This window comes from Gopherus evgoodei, chromosome 8, assembly GCF_007399415.2.
Source record: "Gopherus evgoodei ecotype Sinaloan lineage chromosome 8, rGopEvg1_v1.p, whole genome shotgun sequence".
In the NCBI taxonomy this organism is placed as follows: domain Eukaryota; kingdom Metazoa; phylum Chordata; order Testudines; family Testudinidae; genus Gopherus; species Gopherus evgoodei.
In genome coordinates, this window is record NC_044329.1 from 98,051,978 (window position 1) to 98,069,087 (window position 17,110).

Below are 17,110 nucleotides of genomic sequence, written 5' to 3' on the forward strand. Positions count from 1 at the left end.
AAACCAGGAATATGTCCAGAGTTGGATAATTGTTCACTAGCTTCTATGAAATGAGTTGCTTGTCTCAGTCCAGTTTGCGACACACAGGTGGGCACATCACAAAATCCATTATCACAATTGGCACAAGAGGCCAAGGTCCTCACAGGTATTTAGACTCCTAATTTCCATTGATTTCCACAACTCCTTTAAGGATCTGGGCCTAACTGCCATCCTAGTAGGCAGTCTCACAGGGCACCAAGGGAAGAATTGGGGATGGACAGTGTATTAAAGTTTCCCGCTGATGTCTTGAGGTCAGTGTTGAGACGGCTGGCCACTACAGGTAGGGCAAGCTTACAGGGTATGCAGAGGGAGTGTCTGTTTTGAGAAGAGTCTCTGGTATTGCCATTCTGTCACTACATTGATTCACTTCTGCTGACTTTTAATCTAATCATGCTTTTAGGTCTCAGTTATCCCTAGACACAAGTATAAGGGAAGACTTGAAGGAAAAATGCAGCAATTCAATATTTGCTTAAATGTTGAGATTACATATTGTCTAATGCATACTATTTCTTGCTCATATAAGAGATAGTCAGTTCTCTGAGGTTTACAGAGAAACTTTGTTGCCCCAGCTGTACTCGCAAGGGAATATTTTTCAAACAACAGCATTGTGGACATGTATTTTGCTTGGCAGTGAGCAGTGTCAGCAGATTCAGGAAGTGAAGTCAGAAAAAAGGCAGGGTTTCAAAGAGCAGGCTACATAGAAGTGCCCAGGCAGTGAGCATTCTAATCAGAACAATGTGCTTGTGTTACAGAAATATTGATTAGCATTTGAGTCTATAGTTTAAAACACACCATATGAGTAGAAAAGTGAGCCACAACAGGTCTTTGATCATGATTATTCACTGAATAATTTTCAGCCCAAAGAATAACTGCTTGCCACTATAAAAAGGAAAACCAGTCAATATCTATTTTATTCTGCTTTGTAAAGGAAATTCTGCCTGTCATTTTTATTCTCTGACAGCAGTAATAGTAACTAACAGATTCCTCCATCAAGCCACCATACCCCACTAGGTAGCATACACCTACCACGACTGAGGTACAATGGCCTCAAGTCACCTCCATTTGCTAGGGAAAGCAATCATGAAAATAAGAACAAGCTATCTTCAGTTCAGTGATCTATTATGCCCTATGGGCAAGGGTAGGACCTATCCTACCCTGTGGGCAAAGGGGAAGAATCTTTTATAATTACCTTTGAGAAAAAACGATAGGGTTTTCTATGATGCTCATCACTGTAGTATCTGAGCACTTCACATGCATTAATGAATTTATCCTCCCAACAGCCCTGCAAGGTAGGGAATTGTTATCTCTCTTACTGATGGGCAGAGAGGGATTAGTGATCTTGTCCTAGCTTACACAGGAAGTTTGTGGCAAAGCTTGGAGGACAACTCAAATCAGTAAATTCTAGTTCAGTGCCTCAGCTACAATTTTTACCCCAAAAAGCTAGATAATATGATAGATTTCCCCACACCTGAAAAAAACTAGAAGAGTTGCAGCAGTGTGTCCAAAGTTGTTAAATCACAAATTGAATGGTTACAAACATAAGGAGTAAACAAAAATCCAGTGTAACGAGATTTTTTTAAACATACACACCAACATATTACAATGTAGAATCTACCTCAAAGTGTATCACAGAAACATTACAGGGAGGGGAGAAGGACACTAATCACCCTGCATAGGAAAAGCCTTTCAAAATTTAGGCAATTGTCTAAGGGACCAGGGCATGGGCAGTCTAGTTTAGCGGTCACAGCTGGGTTGGGGTCCAAAAGTCAAGGACAGCCACAAGGCCATAATCAGCAAGCAGGGATCAGCGCAATCACTAGAGCCAGGATAGACAGGCAAGAGTCAGGTTGGGGTCAGAGACTGGACGTCAGCAGACAAGACAAGGCCAATGCTAGAATCACCGCAGGCCAGATGTCTGTGTGATTGCCCAAACTTCCTGGTCCACTGTGACGGGGTGTACCAAACCTGCACTGATGAGACGAGGGTTAAGGAACTGCAATGGACACAGGAACCCACGCCCCCTCACCTCTGCTGGGCATACTCCCAGTGAAGGGAGCATTAAAAAAAAAAACAGCTCAGTTGAATCTCAGTGAATGGAGCAGGAGAGCAGCTGGGTGCAGGAGCATCCTGCAGAGAAGCTGCCAGGGCTCCAAGCAGCCAGGACCTGGTCTTACAGTCAAGCTGCTGCAGACCCTTCAAAGGCAAGGAGCCAGGGGGATGAGTGGCTGCCAGAAGTGGATGGTGCTCCAGAGATGGACCTGCGAGGATGTCAAGCAGGATCCCAAGGCAGACCCATGGTGCTGATGGAGAAACAGAAGCTGAGGGTAGGAAGTGACCCAGGGAACTGGAGTAAGAGTGCCAGTCTCTAAGTCAGGTGCTTGGACTATTGCTTTGAAAGGTCCTGGGTTGGAACCCCAGTAGAGCAGGGTTGGCCTGGGTTTCTGTTCCCCTGCCCCCCTCAGCCTGTAATTGCTAGGAAAGGGAACCCTGGACTCCTGCCACTAGTACTGCTGGCCTTGGAGACACAACACTTCCTGACGTCCACTCTCCAGGGTTAAATATTGACAAGGGTCCAATTACAAGGCTGCTGGGAGCTGGCACTCTGGATCTTTTGGGTGGTACTTCCTATGGTGCCAAATCTCCCAGTGATCCTTGGATTTAGCTCTGCATGACTTCCTAGCGGCAATGTGGAACCATCAGCTGTCCCAGGTACTACAAGCCCATGTTCTAGTCCCACAGATCCCTACAATATGGGGTAGCAAGAGAGATTTGACCACAGATTCCATCTCCTGTACTTGGATGGACATTTAATGGTTGAGTCGAACACGTGATGATGGTAGCAGGTTCACAGAGCAGCCCTTTGCAACACATGACCTTGTGCTCAACAACTCACCAAAGACTTGGTGATATCTCAGCCCTACTCATGCCTCTTGCCATGTCCTGTTGCTGAAATGAACATTATACAATACTCCTGTGTACAAAACTTGTGCTTATGACAAAGAAAATTAGTAGCGCGTAATCGTGTAATTATGGTTAAATGCCTACGAAGACATGAGCAGTTTTAAAGTGGTTTTGCAAAGCCGATCCTCTCTTGTGATTTTGCATATCATTGTTTATTGTTTCTTCACTGAAATACACTACAGTCTCCGTTGAGAAGATCACATTAGATGTTCATATTTTTTCTGCCTTAGCTGTGACACATCAACAGTGGCTAGTTAGGAAAGAAGGGAAAAACCTAATTCAGAAAGGGGGATGTTACAACCTTCTCTGGAGTCTTCAGGCAAAGCCTAATAGGTTGGGATCTGGCAAGTTCCTGCATTTATGTAGTCCATACATATATGAAGAACCTAGTAGAAATTAATTTAATGGAGAAAAGTGAAGTGGAAGGAGAAAAATTCTTAAACTTCCTGTAAAAATTGTATTTTGAGTCTTGTATTCATCAGACAATACATAGCATAGCTAAGTGACACAACACAGTAACTGCTCCTACCAGAAATTTCTCCAAACTGGGAACACCTGCCATGCTACTCCCTTTAATCTGGTAACCTGGGTTTTGAAATGCTCAGACAGCAGGGAAGATGAGAGTATCTACTGAGATTAGACAATTCCAGTAGATGGCGCTAAAAAGCAGCTACTGTCATTGAAGGATGCAAGTTTTAAAAGAAAATAAATGCCTTTGAAAACAGATTTTGCTCAGATCACGTGTTAGTCAGGAAAGAACAGGGTCAATCTACAGGAGGGACCACATATCAGGAGCATGGGAGCATTCTTTCCAGGAAATGCACGTGGCTGGTAGAAATATACATATTTTTTGAAAAAAGCAAAAGCTGCCCTGTGATTCTGAAACCAACCACAGCAGTGGACAGGAAGTTTCTGCAGAGATTTCAAAGGGCATCACATTTCCATGCCTTCAAAAGAGTTGGGTGAATAATTCAAATAACAAACACAAATTTAGGCCATGTTAAGAGATTAATAATATTCTGACTAGTAGCAGGAGTCCTATATGGAACAAGTTCAACAAGCTAGTCACCGAGCCCTGTTTGAAACATGGGAAAACTGGGGAGGATTTTATGTACCTGAAAGGTTCCTGAGTGGATTTTGTTTCAATTGTGTCTTAACTTGACACTTAAAACTCCTCTGTTTAAAAGGAATGATCTGGCTGTGCTTGTGAAGCAAATTCACAAGTGGGGCCTGTCAGTTTTGACAGGAACTAAGTATTTTGTCCTGACCCTTCTTAATTCTGATTCCTGATATTTCTAGATTCCAACTATCATACATCTTCCTGAGCCTCCTACTTTCTTCATCTTTTGTAACAAAGACAGCAATATACCTATAGAGCATTTTAGCCTTTTTCGTGTCCTCCTCTGTTATTTGCATTATCTCCTCTTTACCAGAAGCCCTGCACCACCTTGGACATTCCTTTTGTCTCTGATGTATTTGTAAAACTCTCAGCTAGTCTTCATTCTGCCCATTTAAGTCCCCAATTTTACGTATGTAAGACCCATTCCTCTAATCAGATCTGTGTGGTTAGATCTTTATGCCTACAAAGTCTCACTGGAAGAGGTCTTCACACAGGCACCAGGGTTCACCTAGACAGACCCATTTGCAGGATCGGGATCATCATTCCCAATTATCCTCATATACTCATGCCTTAAACTAGAGGTGGGAAATAGATGTAAAATTTGGACTGGGATTTCAAGCTTCCTCCCCCAGGACAGGCCCCGTGGTATAGATGCACAAACAACAAGAACAAAATTAAGTAGGGAAAGGGAGAGTTAAAAAATTTAAATCTGAATTTGTTGTGAATTTGTTCTTCCTCACCCCATGACAAATATTTTTATTTCTGTAGTTCTCTGCAGTGTTGAAAGTCCAGTTGCAACAATATCCTGCTAAGCTGTGAGAACCAGAAGGTGGAAGTAACTGGTCTGCTTTCATTGGACAAACTAAAACTCAAAAAAGTAAACAAGTCACATAAATACTGTGAAGTAAGTAGAGCTGCTCAAAATGGTTTGGCTGAAAAATTTTCCCAAAAAAATATGTTGTTTTATTTTTTAAAAATGTTTGACTATATTTTCTGATGTTTTTAATAGGAAAATTCAAAATGAAACATTGTTTTGATTGAAAATGGCAAAGCTTTCATGTCAAAAGGTTATGAACTGAATATTTTCAAAATTTTGTTCAGCAAAAATCTTCAATATTTTGATTTTTTATCCTATTTTGGGATGAGACCAAATGTTGAAATACCAGAATTTCATATGGGACAGAAATTCCATTTTTCAGAACAGCTCAAAAAAGAATGAATAGAACAGAATGCTTAAAGACTGGTTACTTATCTTATAGTAACCGACGTTCAGTGAGATGTTGTAATTCATGTGGCTCCTACCACCTGTCCTCCAATCCTCCTTTTTCTGAGTCTCCCTTATCTAGAATTCTGAATGTCCAAGGGAATTGAGGGACATTTGTGGCCACTCAGCAATTTATGGCCTCAGGAAGGGGGACATGAGAACACAATGGACACTGTCATTCAAAAGACTGCAATCTCATGTGCATGAAGCACATGCATACCTGAAGTGGGATCCACAAGACACATACTCAAAAAAGAAACAGGGGAGATTCAAAAAAGTTCCAACTATCTCAGAAGCTACTGAGATTTTTTTTTAAATATGTCCCACTACTGTCAACATCGGTGCCTAATGTTATTCACCCAACTCAAAGTGGCCTGATTTTAAGAGATGCTGAGCACTCACAAATCCCAACAGCTCAAGACCTGTGAAAATCATGCCACTTCAATTTAGGTGTCTAACTGTGGCTTTAAGAACTTAACTTTAGACACCCAATTTGAAAATATGGCCATGATATTTAGTATGAGAAAGTAAAAGCTACTAATAGCTTCTATGTAAATGAAGGCTTAATACTTTCACGGGGTTGACCTAGTGACTAGCTAACTGGACAAAAGAAATGCTTCCTGCAAAAGTCTGCCATGTTGTAAATTTTACTTATGGGCCAATTTATTCATGCAACATTTTACTCTGATAAATCATGAACAGAAAGCATGGCTTCCACTGGTGTATAAAAATATGAAGTAAAAACCACAAACTGCCTGCTTAAATCTCTTTATAAAAAAGCATTAAAAACCCATTTTATTAATTATTATTAATACTTCAATAGTGCCTATGGGAGCCAATCAAGACTCAGTCCCTATCACTTCAGGTTAATCAACAAGAACCTGAATTAACTGAAATTGCTGATGAGGAGAGGGGAGGAGAGAAACTAAGACAAAATATCTTGTTTTTTCTAGTTTGCGTCCTTCACCTGATCCTGCTGATTGTCTGTCCTCTGCTTCCTGACACAAGCAGATGAAAGTAAAAAGAAAACATATTTAGAAATATTTATCAAAGTGTATTCTTCATATAAGATTGCATAAAAGCTGTGCAAAACTATCAATCATAGATTATTAGTGTTGGAAGGGACATCAGAAGATCATCTAGTCCAACCCCCTGCTCAAAGTACTATCACTGTAAGAGAGTAGATTAAGAATGACTGTGATACAAGAATTCACAGCTAGTCTGTAATAGCAAAGTCAGTAACAATTGATAGCCAATAAACTCAGCATTAGATTTCCAATCAATACATATTTCTCAGAGGAAAGAATATAGCTGAGTTTGGTGGACTTTGACAGTTCCCTCCCTCCCTGAACCAGAGATTGGAGAAGGTGTCTGTTGATTATATTTCCCTACATACTACACCTTCCTGCCCTAAATCAGAGGAGAAGGAGGTAGAAAATCTATATCCAGCTTCTCACTACATCAGCTTTTTAGGGCTATGACCTGTTAAAAACTGAGCCCTTCCTCGATATGGAGATCTCTGGGAGTTGATGAGACAGCTTCTAACTGTTTGATTCTCTCTGCTACACTAGAGACTTTGGGGTTTCTCTAATAACATGATCCCCAACCAACAGAATGCATACCTAAAGTTACCTACATTTAGGAAAAAGAATAGGAGTACTTGTGGCACCTTAGAGACTAACAAATTTATTGTAACATAAGCTTTCATGGGCTACAGCTCACTTCATCGGATGCATGTAGTGGAAAATACAGTAGGAAGATAGATATATACACAGGGAACATGAAACAATGGGTGTTACCATACACATTATAAGGAGAGTGATCAGTTAAGGTGAGCTGTTGTCAGCAGGAGAGAAAAATAACTGTTTGTAGTGGCAATGAAAATGGCCCGTTTCCAGCACTTGACAAGGAGATACAAGAAACTGTAGGGGTGGGAAGATAAGAATGGGGAAATAGTTTTACTTTGTGAAACCTACATTTAGGAAAGCAGGTTGATTACAAGCCATAACTACTTTTCTGCATCCTCCCAACTTGGCATGCAATGAATCCTTTTACTTTTATGCTAATTATTTTTGAAAATGTCAACCTTAAATGAGGTCCAAATTTTCAAGCCTCGGTGCCTAAAATTAGGCACCTAAATAAAGGTAACATGAGGTGCTGAGCAACTCCAGTTCCTATGAAAATGAATGGGCACTTTGGAAATCAGGCTATTGATAAGTATTAGAAAGAAAACATGTTTAAAAATACTTACATCTGATTGTGTCAAGAAGCAGAGAGCACATCATTTTAAGAGCAGGGAGAAGGATGCAAACAAGAACAAAATATTTTGCTGAGTGTAGTTTTGTCTCTTAACAGGAATTTGGACAGCCTCAAATGAAGGTCTTTCTTTCCACAAGAAAGCTACACCAGTTCAACCATTTAAAATGATTTTTAAACTGATTTATTTAAACTGGCTAAAGCTGCTGTATGGACACTTCCATTTTGCTTTTAGAATGGCTTATTTCAAACCTGATCCCAATTGACTTCAGCTAAACTGAACAAAAGTCACTCTGAAAATGAAGTGAGTGTCCACACATTGGTGTGTATCAGTTTAAATAAATCAGTTTAAATTCAGGGTGTAGGTTAAATCTGTGAAACCTTCCCAAGTAGAGGTCTGCAAAACCGTGGTCTGATTGTTCAGATACTGAGCACCCTCAACTCCCATTAACTTCAGTGGAATTGTGGCACTCAGTCCATGTTAAAGAGGCTGTTTTATTTGAGTGACAACTTTAGGCACCTAACTTTAAAAGTATTTCTTGCAAGAGCAGGAGTGCCAGAACAATTTTTATAGTGGGGTGCTGATGACAGATGTGAAGCTTTGTAGAATTGTGAGACATTTTATATTATTATTAATACCACAATTATAAAATTACAATGAATTTTGTGCCAGATATGCCATGGAAGGTGTCAGTAAACATGTTATGATTTAACAAGTATGAAAATCTTGTTTATATGTTTGCACCACCTTTGTATTATGAGTAAGGTGACCAAACAGCAAGAATGAAAATTCGAGACAGGGAGTGAGGGTAATAGGAGCCTATATAAGAAAAAGACCCCAAAATCAGGACTGTCCCTATAAGATCGGGACATCTGGTCACCCTAATTGTGAGTTATAGATATGTAGGGTGATAACCCACAGACAGATTGGCATCAGCATTACCTAACCTGTTCGATGGTCCATCAATGAAGCTATGTGGTACAATGAAGCCATGGAAAGGAGCCAGGGGATACAACTTTTGAGTCACCAAGACACGTAGGGGCATGCCTATGGACAAAAGTAACATTTTTCTATGCCAGGTGCTGTGAAGCTTGTGTCTGGGACAAAGGAAGTACAAGCCGCATGACAAAAGAATATAAAAGGGGCTGCATCTTCTCCATTGTGTCTTCATTCCTGCTTCTTACCTGTGGAGCAACTTTTCTACAAACTGAAGCTCTGAACAAAGGACTGAATAACCTCTTCAAGCTGTGGATGTGTTCCAGAAGGACTTTCAAGCCAGCAAACTCACCAATACTACTAAGAACCTGATATCTGGACTTTAAAGTCTCTGTATGTATCTGACTGCTTTACCATTTAACAACTCTCTTCTTGTTCTTTTTTCTTTATAATACACCTTTAGTTTTAGACACTAAAGCATTGGCTGGCAGCATGGTATTTTGGGTAAGATCCAAACCCATACAGACTTGGTAACACAGCTGACCTTTTGGGGCTAGAAGAACATTTTGTATAGTGAGCAGAGTTATTAAATAACTTCTTACTGGACCTATGTGCTGACTGGGTGCCAGAGAACTGGAATGCAGTAAAGGGGACTGTGTGATTTTTTTTTCAGCTTCTTAATAACCACTGTGGGGGATCAAAAGCACAGTTTGTGATTGATGAGTGAGTTTAAACTTCAGTATTAACCACCAGTTTCGGGAGTATCTGCTCTCCCTTTTGCAGCCTGCCCTGACTGTAGCATTTTCAGTGAGGACTGCCCCAGGCACCCACCAGGTCAATGGAAACCATGTATTTGGTGTTTGTTATTACTACTTCAAGACATGCGTTGCAGCAGCACACCCAGTTCCAGCACCAGTGTGCAAGAGAGGGTTTTATTATTCAAAATCTGCCACATGGAAATCCCTGTGCATACTCCTGATTTATGTTTGTTTTGAATTTACTTCCAAAATATACCAGCAAACAGAACATTTATCTTCAAGAACTTTCCTTGGTGTTTTCTGGTAAGTGTGCTTTCATTCCTATGTGCAGAACTGCAGAGATGTGTTTCAACCAGCTATTCCATTCCCTGGTTCTGAAGCACTTCCTCTGTGTGTGCCTATCTGATAAAATGTGTGCAAAAGATCAGAAGGCCGCTGCACATCACATGCGTCTATGTCTGGGATGTGTGTTTAAAAAAGGTGCAATAGAAACAGCCTCTTTGGCACATGAAGCACAAAATGCAATTTATAAATGATTTCTTAAATGTCCATACCAAACTACAAAAGAGGGGACTAATTTGTCTAGATTTTGTAAATCAAGAATGTTAGAATGCTGAACTCACAGGAAGTCAAATATCACCATGTTAACCCTAAAAATACCATAGTGAATTGAGGTCTGATCCAAAGCTTATTGATTTCAGTGGGCTTTGAATCAGGCTCTAGATGGCTTAGGGCCCAAATCTGCAAACAGGATCAGGCCCTTAATGCATACAAATGGTAGATGATAAATACTCCAGCTAACTTCAATAGAATTTCTCAACCAAAGGATGTTGATTCAGAGCTCTCTCTTTAACGAAACTGAAACAGGCGCTGACATCCTTTAAGGGAGGAAAGCCTAGGAACAACAAAATCCTGTTTCTCTGTGTGTTTTATTTCTGAGCACCAACACTGAACCAATCAGGAACCAGCTAGCAACCAGCCTAGCTCAACCAGATATTTTTGTCAGTATATTGTGCTGTGATTCTCATTAAATAGGTGAATGAACAGGTAGGGCCCAATAGAGTAATTGCATTAGAAATCCAGTTTAAAAGCTCTTTTCACAGCGCTACTTGCTTGGATTCATTTTGATCCTCTTTAGCCATCAACCTCCTCCTTGCTAAGTTCTTGAAACAAATTAGTGTAATTTCTTTTTGAGATACCAAAGTGACAGTGTCATAAGGGACTGTTTTAATGTTTCTGTTACTTTTTATTTCTGTTATGGCTATTAGCTACTATTTTGGTTGGATGAAGTGTTCACATAAGTAGCAATTATTTACTATTAACAGGACTGGTTATTTTTCAGATCAAATTGAGATGTATTATAAGGGGACTTCATAGCTTAAGGAAGGTAAGCTCATTTGAAGCTACCCTTTCTGTGTTATACACAGTTGCACAGATCCCATCACACACTAGCAACACCAACACTTAAGCTGCAGAAAGGCATTACCTGATTTCTATCTACTATGGTATTCCTGTCTCCCGAGACTGAGGATTATGTGTTTTGGCAGTTTCATCATATACTACATCTCAAGGGCTAAATTGTCAGTTCTTAGGTCACAGTCTGGCCTGGGGAGTAGGGGGAGTAAAATACCAGAGGAGGAGCTGCAGAAGTTAATGCCTTCAGGAACAGGGGGAGCAGAGCCACCGTACCACCATTTCAGAGTGTGCAGTATGCCCTCCCACCAAGTGGGGCCAGCCCTGTGGTCTGTGTGGAAAGCATTGTACTGACAATCTCATCTTCTCGCCATCTTTCAGGGAGGGGACTAGCATGTATGCTGGCACTTGTCACACAAGGGCATGACGAGAAAGAGGGCTCCTTGCATAGGGTTGCCAACTTTCTAATTGCCCCGCTTCTTCCTTGAGGCCTTGCCCTGCACCCCCACTCACTCTATCCCCCCTCCCGCCATCACTTGCTCTCCCTCACCTTCACTCACTTGCATTGGGCTGGGACAGGGGGTTGGGATGCAGAAGTAGGTGAGAGCTCCATCTGGAGGTGCAGGCTCTGGGGTGGGGCCAGAAATGAGGGGTTCAGAGTGCAAAGAGGGCTCCAGGCTGAGCCAGAGAGTCGGGGTGCAGGAAAGGGTGTGGGGTGCAGGCTCCAGGAGGGAGCTCAGGGCTGGGGCAGGAGTGTGGGCCTTAGGAGGGAGTTAGGGTGTGGGAGATGGTGCAGGGCTGAAGCAGGGGGTTGGGGTGTGGGAGGAGGATCGGGCCATGGGCTCCAGCCAGGCGGCACTTACGTTAGGCAGCTCCCGGTCAGCAGTGCAGCAGGGCTAAGGCAGGCTTCCTGCTTGCCCTGGCTCTGTGCAGCTCCTGGAAGCGGCTGGCATGTTCTTGTGGCCCCTAGGTGGAGGGTTTGGTGGCTCTGCACGATGCCCACAAGCGCGGCCCCCGCAGCTCCTGGCCAATCAGAGTTGCAGAGACAGTGCTGGGGCAGAGGCACGCCAGGAGCTTCCCTGATTGCTCCTCCACCTAGGGGCCACAGGGACATGACGGCCACTTGCAGGAGCTGTGCAGAGCCAGGGCAGGCAGGGAGCCTGCCTTAGACCTATTGCACCACTGACCAGACTTTTCATGGCCTGTGGAGCTGCTAGGATCCCTTTTCGATCGTCCATTCCGGTCAAAAAACAGATGCCTGGCAACCCTATCCTTGCATCCTCTCCTTGCCTTGCACACCTGTGCAGAACCAAGCACAACTGAGCCCAAAGTTTTAATGTCCTAAAACATATTTCAATTCCTAAAAGTAGAATTGTAGGGTCCAGCTGGCACTTCTCTTTCCTCTGGCCAGAAAGTAATGGGTACATGTTTCAGCTCTGTGCAGGACTTCAGATCCTATAAATTGCTGACAGAGCAGGGCAAGATTGAGGGAACAGCCCATGGACAGCATTCAGATGAGAGACTGAATTCCCTTCTGCTCATCACTGATTCCTGTCCAGGTGGTGATTCAAAATTCCATAGCACTGTTCAGGGAATAATATTCTGGACAAAATCCTCTCTTTTGTTAAGGCAAAGCTATGTCTGGCCTCCCTTCAATCTACAGGCTAATCTAAATTATTCTATCAGCTACACTCAGGAGCACCGCCAGCATTTTTGCCGCCCTAGGTGGTGGAAGGTCCCGCCCCTGAAAGGCCACCCCCGACAGAAGTGGCGGAAGGTCCCGCCCCTGAAATGACAGTGACGACAGGGCGGCCAAAGATCTGGCCTCCGTGGTCGCCATCCCCCAAATGTTAGCGCCCTAGGTGACCGCTTAGGTTGCCTAATGAGTTGCGCCGGCCCGGGCTACACTTCATGAAGTGTTTAATAGTTCAAGATAAGCTTCAAACTAAACAAAAAAATTCAACATTTCCACTGGAAAAAACACACTCTAGCATGTACAACTGATGAGTATTTATTATTTGTATTGCATTAATTCCCTAAATGTGCTAGGTGCTGTATAAACATATGAGAAGAGTTAGGCTATAACTACAGTTCTCAAGTGATGAAAGTATTTAACCTCATCTCACATTTCTATTCATTGTCATACATCAATCTTTACATACCCTGAGATACCCTTCATATGAAAGGTGCTAATATTAAATCACATTTTGATCTAAGGGTGGATCAATGTGAAAGAATTCACTGCATTAATTAAAAGTAGAATTCTGAATGATTATTCATATAATGTGTCTGTTGTATGTCTACTGGCCAGGGCCAAAGGTTTAATACTAATCTTGAACCTAAATATTAACTGCCATTTCATGCGCTGGGTTTCCTTCAATTATACTCAGACCTTAATTCGAGCCATCTGCAACATACTAATTCAACCTGTGTGGGTTCCCCCCCTAAAAATGAAAACTAGAAATTGATTTCAGCTGTTGGGTGCTTCTTTTCAACTAGTGAAACAGACACTCCCAAAGCTATTTTACCCATATAATATGACAATGTCTCTGAGCAACAAAGCCAGTATGTCTTTCTTTCAAATCATTCCCTTGCAATAGCTGTAGCTACATCTCTAAATAAAGTTATTGTTTGCCTTTTTTATCTTTCCACTTTGAAAATAGCACTGTCTCACTGAATTATATATGATAAATAACTCAAACCTCTTATTAAGAGCTTAGCCCTCAACTTCTTGGAAAGGATTTATTTGAGTAACAACACACCATTAGCAATAAGGCCCTGATTTAGCAAACCATTTAAGCACAAATTTAACTTTAGGCACATGAAAAATCCCAAACAAGTCCACCTGACAACTCACATACTTAAAGTTAAGCATGTTGTGACAGACCCAGGCCAGTGGGGTACAGGAGTCTGGTCCTATTGGTATCCAGGAGGTGGGTGGGCAAAGCCCCACCACTTCTAAAGGAACTCCTCCCAGCCTAAGGGGAGGATCCACAGGTCTGTGACACCAACTAATTCTGTGGCACAACTAATGAAAAAAACAAGATCGGGAGTGTGATCATAGGGCTAAATGAAGGGAACCTAATGGGGACACCGAGCAGAGAACCCTGGACAACGCCCACTGCTCCTCGAGGGCATCAAGGGAGCCAGCTGACGCCGCCCAGAGGAACTCTGCCCGGATGCGTGAACGGACGGAGGAGCAGAAATAGGCCTCACAGTCGCAGGAAATCCCATCAGCCAACTTCCTCTCCCTGGTTTTGTAAATGGCTAGTTTGGCCAGGGCCAAGAGGAGGTTGACAAGGAGATCCCACGCCAACTGACATTCCCGGCAGGCCTCGGGACCAGGGCAGAGTATAAACTGGCCCACCGGGGCCTCTCACCCTCGAGAGGTGGCAGGAGGTCCCGCCATTTGGTATCGGGGCGGGATGTGAGGGTGAGGTAGTGGAGAGTGTGGAGCATGAGCATGTACAGATGTTTCCTTGGGGCGGCCTGGAACAGAACCGGCAGCAGATCGTGCAGCCAGTTCGCAGTGAAAGGGTGAGGGGGCCGATTGGGACCAAGGGGCGCGGGCCTGATAAAAAGGTCCATGGGGCTTGGGGTGGAGGGTGGGTGGGGCATGCCCTCTCGCAGGACCCGGTCGAGGTAGGCCCGAGCAGCGGGCAGTAAAGTGGCCTCCACCTCCTGAAGTACGCGCCGGGGAGTATGAGGGCTGCAGAGCCCCATGCGCTGAGTGAGCGTCAGGGGATCCAGCCAGTCTCCCTGGCCGTAGTCCAGGAGGTCTCTGACCCTGGTGACTCTCGCCAAGACCAGCCTCTGGCACACTGCGGGGGACTCCGCCACCTGCACACGAAGCTAGGGGTTGTGTAGAAGGGGCTCCACGAGGAGATCAGGCTCCACGGTGGCTGCCACGGACCTGGTCATTGAAAAGAGATTCTAGGTCTGGAGGAGGTCTTGGTAGAAGACCGGCAGCCCAGAGAGGTCTTGCGGAAGACCTCTCAGATGGAGGTAAAAGAGCTGCCGGTTGTATCGGAGCCCTCGGAAGCGGCGGAGGAAGGCGTGCGCCAATACGCTCCACGCCGGATTACTTGCACCATACAGGAGCCTCTGCAGGGCCTGGAGGCAGAAGACATGGACCTGAGTGTGTAGATACTTCAGGCCCTGCCCCCCTTCCTCCAGGGGCAGGTGGAGGACCCCTGCAGAGACGCAGTGCATCCCTGGCCAAAAGAACTCCAGAATCGTCATCCGGAGGTTGGCCAGGAAACCCAGGGCCAGGACCAGGGTGTTGAGCTGGTACCATAGCATGGACATGATTAGCTGATTGAGCACCAGTGCCCTCCCTCGAAGGGACAGGCACTGGAGTAGTCCTGTGCATTTCCGAAGCCGCTCTGTCACCCTGCCCTCTAAACCACGCCAGTCCTCCGGCGGAGATGGATGCGTGGCAGAAAGGTAAACGCCGAGATAGAGCAGCGGACCCGTGCTCCACCGGATGGCCTGAAGCGCGAGTGGGAGGGAGCTCGCCTGCCACTCGTCCCCAACAACCAGGCCAGAGCTCTTGCCCCAGTTGACCCAGGCGGAGGAGGCCACCGAGTAGATGGCCTGGCAAGCCTGCACCCGCAACAACTCGCCCAGGTCCTGGACCACAAGGAGCACATCGTCGGCATACACCAACAGGACCAGCCACAGCTCCGGCTCCCGAAGCACCAACCCCGTCAGTCTCAGACGGAGGAGACAGAGGAAGGGCTCGATCACCAGAGCGTACAGCTGACCTGAGAGGGGACACCCCTGCCGCACTCCTCACCCGAAGCTGACTGGCTCGGTCAGGGTCCAGTTGAGCCTGACCAGACACTCCGCAGAAGCGTACAGCACCTGGAGAAAACCCACAAACCGGGGTCCGAAGCCAAACACTCACAGAGTGTTCAGGAGATACCCGTGGTCCACCCTGTTGAACGCCTTCTCCTGATCCAGAGAAAAGAGGGTGAATGACAGACCATCCCTACCCCCTAATTCCAGAAGGTCCCGGACCAGATACAGGTTATCAAAGATCGTGCGGCCCGGGACGGTGTAGGTCTGGTCTGGGTGGATCACGTCTGCCAGCACGGACCCTAGCCGCATCGAGATGGCCTTCGCAACTGTCAAGGTTCCTTCCCCACTCTGAACTTTAGGGTACAGATGTGGGGACCTGCATGGACACTTCTAAGCTTAATTACTAGCTTAGATCTGGTACACTGCCACCATCCAGAATTCCACTGTCTGGAGCACTCTGTTCCCGCAAAACTTTCCCCTCCCTGGGTTGCCTTGAGGGACTTCACCAATTCCCTGGTGAACACAGATCCAAATCCCTTGGATCTTAAAACAAAGAGAAATTAACCATCCCCCCTTCTTTCCCCCAACCAATCCCTGGTGAGTCCAGATCCAATCCCCTTGGATCTTAAAACAAGGAAAAATCAATCAGGTTCTTAAAAAGAAAGCTTTTAATTAAAGAAAGAAAAGTAAAAATCATCTCTGTAAAATCAGGAAGGAAAATACTTTACAGGGTAATCAGATTCATATAGCCCGGAGATTTATTGGTGGGCATGCGATGGAGGGCTTCCGAGAACTCGGCCAGAGTGAGAGGCAGCTCTAGCCAGTCCCGGTCGCCTGTGCTGACCATCGGGAGTCCATCCCAGAGCACTCTGCAAGCGTTAGGATCGGTTGGATCCGGGGAGAAAAGAGTTGCGTAGAAGGCCCTGGCCCCCTCGCACATTTCCACCGGATCTGTGAGGGGGGTGCCGTCCTCTGCCAGAAGGCAGGTGACGTGCTTCTTGGCCCCCCTCCTTTTCTCCAGGGCATAGAAGAAGCGGGAGCCACGATCCATCTCCCGAAGGAGGCGGATGCGGGATTGAACAAAGGCACCCCGGGCCTGATGGTCTTCGAGGGCCCGGAGCTCCTCTTGCTTCTCCTAGCATGCTCCGCAGAGGGATGGATCCTCGGGGCTAGCGGACAGATGCCTCTCCAGCTCCAAGACCTCCCGTTCCAACTGCCTTTTTGCCACATCCCTCCATCGGCTGTCGCCCTGGGTGTGATCACAGCAGAAGAGCCGGGCACACACCTTCCCCAGATCCCACCACGGCCACGCCGAGGAAAAGGCGCACCTCTGCCCTCGCCAGGCCAGCCAGAACTCCCGGAAGGATGCCACGAAGCCCGCATCCTCCAGCAAACTATTATTAAAGTGTCAATAGGCCGGCCCCGGCCTCTCCGCGCAAGAGAGGCCGTCACGGTGGCAAGGTGGTGATCTGAAAAGGGGGCCGGCCGAATGCTGGAGGAGTGGGCCTGTGAAAGGTGGAAACGCGAAAAGTAAATACAGTCCAGCCAGGAGTGGCATG